Source organism: Sinohyriopsis cumingii, chromosome 11 (assembly GCF_028554795.1).
Source record: "Sinohyriopsis cumingii isolate HCF-2022 chromosome 11, ASM2855479v2, whole genome shotgun sequence".
Classification (NCBI taxonomy): domain Eukaryota; kingdom Metazoa; phylum Mollusca; class Bivalvia; order Unionida; family Unionidae; genus Sinohyriopsis; species Sinohyriopsis cumingii.
Window position 1 is genome coordinate 32,080,128 of NC_142971.1, and position 7,500 is coordinate 32,087,627.

The following is a 7,500-nucleotide window of genomic DNA, read 5'->3' on the forward strand; positions in this document are numbered from 1 at the left end:
CACCTACAACGTAAATGTGTGAGTTCAAGTAGTGCGTAAAACTTAGTCAAATTAGATTTTTATAGTCAAGACGAAACGATCTCTTTTCGAACAAGAAAGCAGACACCAAGCGACGTGTTACAGTATTGAGGGGCATGTTATCTTTTCTTTTTCAAACTAATAAATTTGGGGTTTGTATGAAGTAAAGAACCGAAAGTACAGTGAAACTCAAGGATGATGACCCAATCTGTCTGTCTATTGATGCGTGTATTTACTTAAGAAGAAATATGACCTCTAAAACACAAAGAGATACGGTAAGCATGATTAGATTAAACACAACGATGTTTTCCTTCACGCCCGTGTAATTTAGAGTTTCAATCGTCTTTGAAGACAAACTTGGTCTCCTTTTGTAGGGCTTGAAATAATAAAAAAAACTGAAAAATCTTAAGCACTTTGCTATAGATAATTTCATCAACAGACCAAACAACATAAATACCGTTACAACAATAGAAAGCCTTAAATCTTCTATCAAAAAGAAATGCATGAAAAAAATTAAAGATTAACGATAACTAACCAATGAAACCGAATTTAACAAAGGCAATGACATGTGAAGAAATGCCTCTCACTTTGGAAAGGTAGGCGAATGTACTCTGTCATGCACCGTCAACTTGAAAAAAATTATAAACAGAGAGAAACCTGAATTCAAAATTCAGTTGTTTCTTTTTCTTCAAAATTATTTCGTTTCTTTTTTCTTTTTTTTTTTTTGGAACAAATCTAAGCACTAATATAGAGTGGAAAAGGGAAAATGCACATACAAGCTTTGATATTTCTGAAAAAAGGAGGGGATATTCCTAACGTTCATAACCACCTATATATGCTTGGACTTGTCTGTGACTTATCCACAAAACAAGATATACATATTTCTGGTCAAGCTGCAAGTGTGTGCGTGTTTTTGAAAATGGTAAAAATTGGATATACAATTTTCTCGTGACACTTATAAAGTGAAGAGTCTGTGCAAGTGTCAAAAGCCAAAGTCATATAAGTTTTGTATTTTGTACGGCTTGTAAAGATTTCTACTTTAGAAAATGTGAAGTATCACAAGTTATTATCACAAACAGAAGTGGAACATAGGGCTTGCAAGAAAGAAAATAACCCAGACAGTTGGTGTCATCAAGAGTGCTAGAGACGGTACCCGAACTTGCTTGCCTGCTTACTTGAATTAAAGTGATTTTCGCTCTAATGGAGCATGTATCACTGGTTTAATAACGCACCGCGTGATTTTTAATTACTCCTGGGGAAGGAAAGAGAGCCTCATCCCCCAGGCTTTTATGTACTCACAGACTATTTTTAAATTTAGCCACTCAGGTGTAGGACTAACTAGTCCTTAACAACCTGACTGAAAGACTTTAAACATGAGTGGGAATTGTCTCACCACACACTCATTTTTTCTGTCCGAGCGTGGTAAAGGAGGAAAAAGGTGCTCAGCAAGACAGCCATGGATGTTAAGTACTCACCAAAACGCTTGCCCGTACTTATTTCAAATCAAGTCCCGTTTTTGCTAATGGACAATAAAAGGTACCAATAATGTGTTAACCACCTGTGCAATTAGTTCAAATCTAACGAGTCTGTTAAATTTCCTACTTCCTAACATATCTGTCTAATATTAGTACTTAGTGTACATAAAAATAGCCATACTGATCTTATTTTAAATTATTATGTCTAAGCGATATATACCAGTTTGGTCACTGTTAGGTTTAAAAAGTTAAGTTTGTTGTGGTGTTCCAATGGGTCAAGTTTGTTTCGAGAATAGTTTAGTCAAGGAGGGATACCAAGCCAAATATGGTTCCCTATTTAATAAAAAGCAATCTTTTGGAGCCCTAAAAAAAAGTCTGTTTTTTCTGTTAGAAGGTAACACGTCTCTCTTTTGCTTTCACGTTCTTTCCCGCACTCCTAGTCTCATGATTCTTGATATCAGGAAATGCGTAGCCATGATGGGCGGTAATGTAAGCAGCGGTTTCTACCAGTTGACTGAGGAGGTATCCAGTGTAGGCTTGTCTGTAGAATTGGGGAAGAACTCTGGCCCCTAATCCCATTGAGAAGGTCTTGGTTTAAAGGTGTCTAGAGATTTGTAGGCAACGTATTGTATGGCTGTAATAAACTGCCCTGCTATGTTGACGTCATACAATGCTTGATCTAGCCCCATTTCGGTGTACTTCTCAACGAGGGTCAGCGTCCCCCTCCTCCTCAACCGCCTCAATTTCCTCTTCTGGTTCTGATACTAATTCTTCAGTTGAGGTAGATAGTTTCAAATCCGCTGCTATGGTGTCTGTCGCTGTTATTGTTGTTGTGGTTGTTCTTTCAGCTGAGATTGCCTGTAGTATCGGAGTGAGAAAAGAACGTAGTGCCTCCGATAATTACATTTGAGTTTGCCATACCGTTTGTGTAACATAATTGGACCTTTGTTTTGCCACCACTCTTTCCGGGACGGGTTGTTTGTTAGGTATAGTCGGCTGTTGACTAGCTGTTATTTGTGTTCTCGAGGTGGGTGGAGTGCTAACTGGCTAGGTCTGCATTTCTTGCTCCCGCTGCTGTTGCGTGTATTTCTTCCCTCCACACCGAGTTCTGGATCTAATTCTTTAAATTTCGTTGTACCCCAACTTACATTATCCATATTATCACCAACAAAAGAAAACAAAACGCACAGACCTAAAAGAAACACTCATTCACTTTTTACAGAACATTACTATTTTTAAAATTTTGATAAGCGACGGAAACGAACAACTTAGAGTCACACTTTCTAACCAAGATAAAGAAATCATGTGCTGATAGACTCACTTCTGTATTTTTTCTTCTAACTGACTAACGTATCATAGGCAATGGAATGTGATTTCTTTTCGAGAGTATGGGGTAGCCCTGAAATTTTTTTTTGGGAAGTTGAAGCTATGGCGATCGCTTAGGTTATAAGATGACGGCCTCCTCTGACGACAGGCTTTCTCACAGGATAAGGTCTGCTTCTTCGGAAAGAGAAGAAGAACTCTTTGGTGTCGATAAAACTGTTAACAAAGCCTCTGCCAGGTTCATGCTGCTGCTGCTGTTGCTGCTCTCTCTGCTGTTTATGAAGTCTGTACTTCTCCGTCCATTCTTCTTTCTCCTTCTTGAATTCCTCCTTGAAGAGCTCTTCTTTCAGGTCTTCAGTGACTTTCAACATTATGATATTGTCTATCTCTTCAGGTCTCGGTATCAGACTTGTCATGACCCTATGCAAATTCACATAGGCTTCGTTCAACTTGGCTTATCTTGAGCACATCTTCGTAGGAAGATGAGTCGACAATGGATGGACAGACTGGAGACACAACACAACACATCTTATAACCTAAGCGATCGCCATAGCTTCAACTTCCAAAAAAAAAATTTCAGGGCTACCCCATACTCTCGAAAAGAAATCACATTCCATTGCCTATGATACGTTAGTCAGTTAGAAGAAAAAATACAGAAGTGAGTCTATCAGCACATGATTTCCTTATCTTGGTTAGAAAGTGTGACTCTAAGTTGTTCGTTTCCGTCGCTTATCAAAATTTTAAAAATAGTAATGTTCTGTAAAAAGTGAATGAGTGTTTCTTTTAGGTCTGTGCGTTTTGTTTTCTTTTGTTGGTGATAATATGGATAATGTAAGTTGGGGTACAACGAAATTTAAAGAATTAGGTCCAGAACTCGGTGTGGAGGGAAGAAATACACGCAACAGCAGCGGGAGCAAGAAATGCAGACCTAGCCAGTTAGCACTCCACCCACCTCGAGAACACAAATAACAGCTAGTCAACAGCCGACTATACCTAACAAACAACCCGTCCCAGAAAGAGTGGTGGCAAAACAATGGTCCAATTATGTTACACAAACGGTATGGCAAACTCAAATGTAATTATCGGAGGCACTACGTTCTTTTCTCACTCCGATACTACAGGCAATCTCAGCTGAAAGAACAACCACAACAACAATAACAGCGACAGACACCATAGCAGCGGATTTGAAACTATCTACCTCAACTGAAGAATTAGTATCAGAACCAGAAGAGGAAATTGAGGCGGTTGAGGAGGAGGGGGACGCTGACCCTCGTTGAGAAGTACACCGAAATGGGGCTAGATCAAGCATTGTATGACGTCAACATAGCAGGGCAGTTTATTACAGCCATACAATACGTTGCCTACAAATCTCTAGACACCTTTAAACCAAGACCTTCTCAATGGGGATTAGGGGTCAGAGTTCTTCCCCAATTCTACAGACAAGCCTACACTGGATACTCCCTCAGTCAACTGGTAGAAACCGCTGCTTACATTACCGCCCATCATGGCTACGCATTTCCTGATATCAAGAATCATGAGACTAGGAGTGCGGGAAAGAACGTGAAAGCAAAAGAGAGACGTGTTACCTTCTAACAGAAAAAACAGACTTTTTTTTAGGGCTCCAAAAGATTGCTTTTTATTAAATAGGGAACCATATTTGGCTTGGTATCCCTCCTTGACTAAACTATTCTCGAAACAAACTTGACCCATTGGAACACCACAACAAACTTAACTTTTTAAACCTAACAGTGACCAAACTGGTATATGTCGCTTAGACATAATAATTTAAAGTAAGATCAGTATGGCTATTTTTATGTACACTAAGTACTAATATTAGACAGATATGTTAGGAAGTAGGAAATTTAACAGACTCGTTAGATTTGAACTAATTGCACAGGTGGTTAACACATTATTGGTACCTTTTATTGTCCATTAGCAAAAACGGGACTTGATTTGAAATAAGTACGGGCAAGCGTTTTGGTGAGTACTTAACATCCATGGCTGTCTTGCTGAGCACCTTTTTCCTCCTTTACCACGCTCGGACAGAAAAAATGAGTGTGTGGTGAGACAATTCCCACTCATGTTTAAAGTCTTTCAGTCAGGTTGTTAAGGACTAGTTAGTCCTACACCTGAGTGGCTAAATTTAAAATTAGTTTGTGAGTACATAAAAGCCTGGGGGATGAGGCTCTCTTTCCTTCCCCAGGAGTAATTAAAAATCACGCGGTGCGTTATTAAATCAGTGATACATGCTCCATTAGAGCGAAAATCACTTTAATTCAAGTAAGCAGGCAAGCAAGTTCGGGTACCGTCTCTAGCACTCTTGATGACACCAACTGTCTGGGTTATTTTCTTTCTTGCAAGCCCCTATGTTCCACTTCTGTTTGTGATAATAACTTGTGATACTTCACATTTTCTAAAGTAGAAATCTTTACAAGCCGTACAAAATACAAAACTTATATGACTTTGGCTTTTGACACTTGCACAGACTCTTCACTTTATAAGTGTCACGAGAAAATTGTATATCCAATTTTTACCATTTTCAAAAACACGCACACACTTGCAGCTTGACCAGAAATATGTATATCTTGTTTTGTGGATAAGTCACAGACAAGTCCAAGCATATATAGGTGGTTATGAACGTTAGGAATATCCCCTCCTTTTTTCAGAAATATCAAAGCTTGTATGTGCATTTTCCCTTTTCCACTCTATATTAGTGCTTAGATTTGTTCCAAAAAAAAAAAAGAAAAAAGAAACGAAATAATTTTGAAGAAAAAGAAACAACTGAATTTTGAATTCAGGTTTCTCTCTGTTTATAATTTTTTTCAAGTTGACGGTGCATGACAGAGTACATTCGCCTACCTTTCCAAAGTGAGAGGCATTTCTTCACATGTCATTGCCTTTGTTAAATTCGGTTTCATTGGTTAGTTATCGTTAATCTTTAATTTTTTTCATGCATTTCTTTTTGATAGAAGATTTAAGGCTTTCTATTGTTGTAACGGTATTTATGTTGTTTGGTCTGTTGATGAAATTATCTATAGCAAAGTGCTTAAGATTTTTCAGTTTTTTTTATTATTTCAAGCCCTACAAAAGGAGACCAAGTTTGTCTTCAAAGACGATTGAAACTCTAAATTACACGGGCGTGAAGGAAAACATCGTTGTGTTTAATCTAATCATGCTTGCCGTATCTCTTTGTGTTTTAGAGGTCATATTTCTTCTTAAGTAAATACACGCATCAATAGACAGACAGATTGGGTCATCATCCTTGAGTTTCACTGTACTTTCGGTTCTTTACTTCATACAAACCCCAAATTTATTAGTTTGAAAAAGAAAAGATAACATGCCCCTCAATACTGTAACACGTCTGTTCTGACTCTACCGATGTGAGTGTTTATGTCAAAATGTTTAAGTGCGATATAAAAAAAAATGGTCAGCTTGAAAACGCGAACCAATACTGTGACGCTCAGTATTTTGATGTGGTAAGAGGAAATGGTACAACACACACAAAGAGGGCTTGTAAGTTCACATTTCAGTCTGTCTGCACTGTAATGGTAACAACGCAAGAACAAAAGTATTATTATGCCACACAGCCCTAGAACAAAACAATGCATCACCCGTTGTAAGCCATTTCATTGGCTATACTTATTTTCTTACCGCGTTCGCTTCGAATTGACTTGAGTAGCTATTCAGACAGTGACGAGAATGGCCATGCTTTACTGGGTCTATCCTATAGGCGATTTATATAAAAAATATTTTTAAAAATTAAACTAATGCACGAACAATCGTACCATGGGCGATCCCATGGAAATTGTGTCCGTCTTATTGCAAAATACATCAACATTTAATTTAACCGTGCAGATCGCTAGAACATACCTCTGATAATATACATTTTGAAAAGTGTTGTGTGACACGGATCGCCATTGTCGCTTGGTGTCTGCTTTCTTGTTCGAAAAGAGATCGTTTCGTCTTGACTATAAAAATCTAATTTGACTAAGTTTTACGCACTACTTGAACTCACACATTTACGTTGTAGGTGTAAGCCGTCGTTCTCAGTTTTCTGGAAGTTCGTTTTTGCGTTTCTCAGATGTGATACTATTTTTTATGGACCGAACGAAATTTCTTTTGGCGTGAATCAGGACTCGTGGTTTTGTAGCATAATTGGAGAGCATTGATTAAAGCTCAGTTATGTCGTCTTCGAAATCGCTGACACGGATTTGAACTAAAACTTCAGGTTTTGTGTGAGGCGATACGGTACATCATTGCTTTTTACTTCCTCAATGAAATCGTTTCATCTTATTGCAAAATTACATTTGACTAGGTTTCATACGCAGCAGGTCCATGTATATAAGGAGAGTGTCTTAGCGTCAGAGTATTCATCCCACTCTCAAACGATCAAGAAGATGGAAGAGTCAGCACAGATCGACCTGCTGGTCAAATATTTGCTAAAAGTCATACGAAAGCATAATTCACAGGCGAAAGTGGCAACAAAACTTACTCTTTTGGTCGTTGATTTGATGAGAGTCATACGAAAGTGTGTAAGTGCTAATGAAGTTTGCTATATCTGCAAAGGTAAATGGGTATTTGTCTCCAGAATACCTGCTTCGTCTAAGAAAGAGAGACAAAAGTCAAGATACCTAATATCGTTGTCAGGGGAAAGGACACTGGAATTCAGAGTGCCCTACGAGAA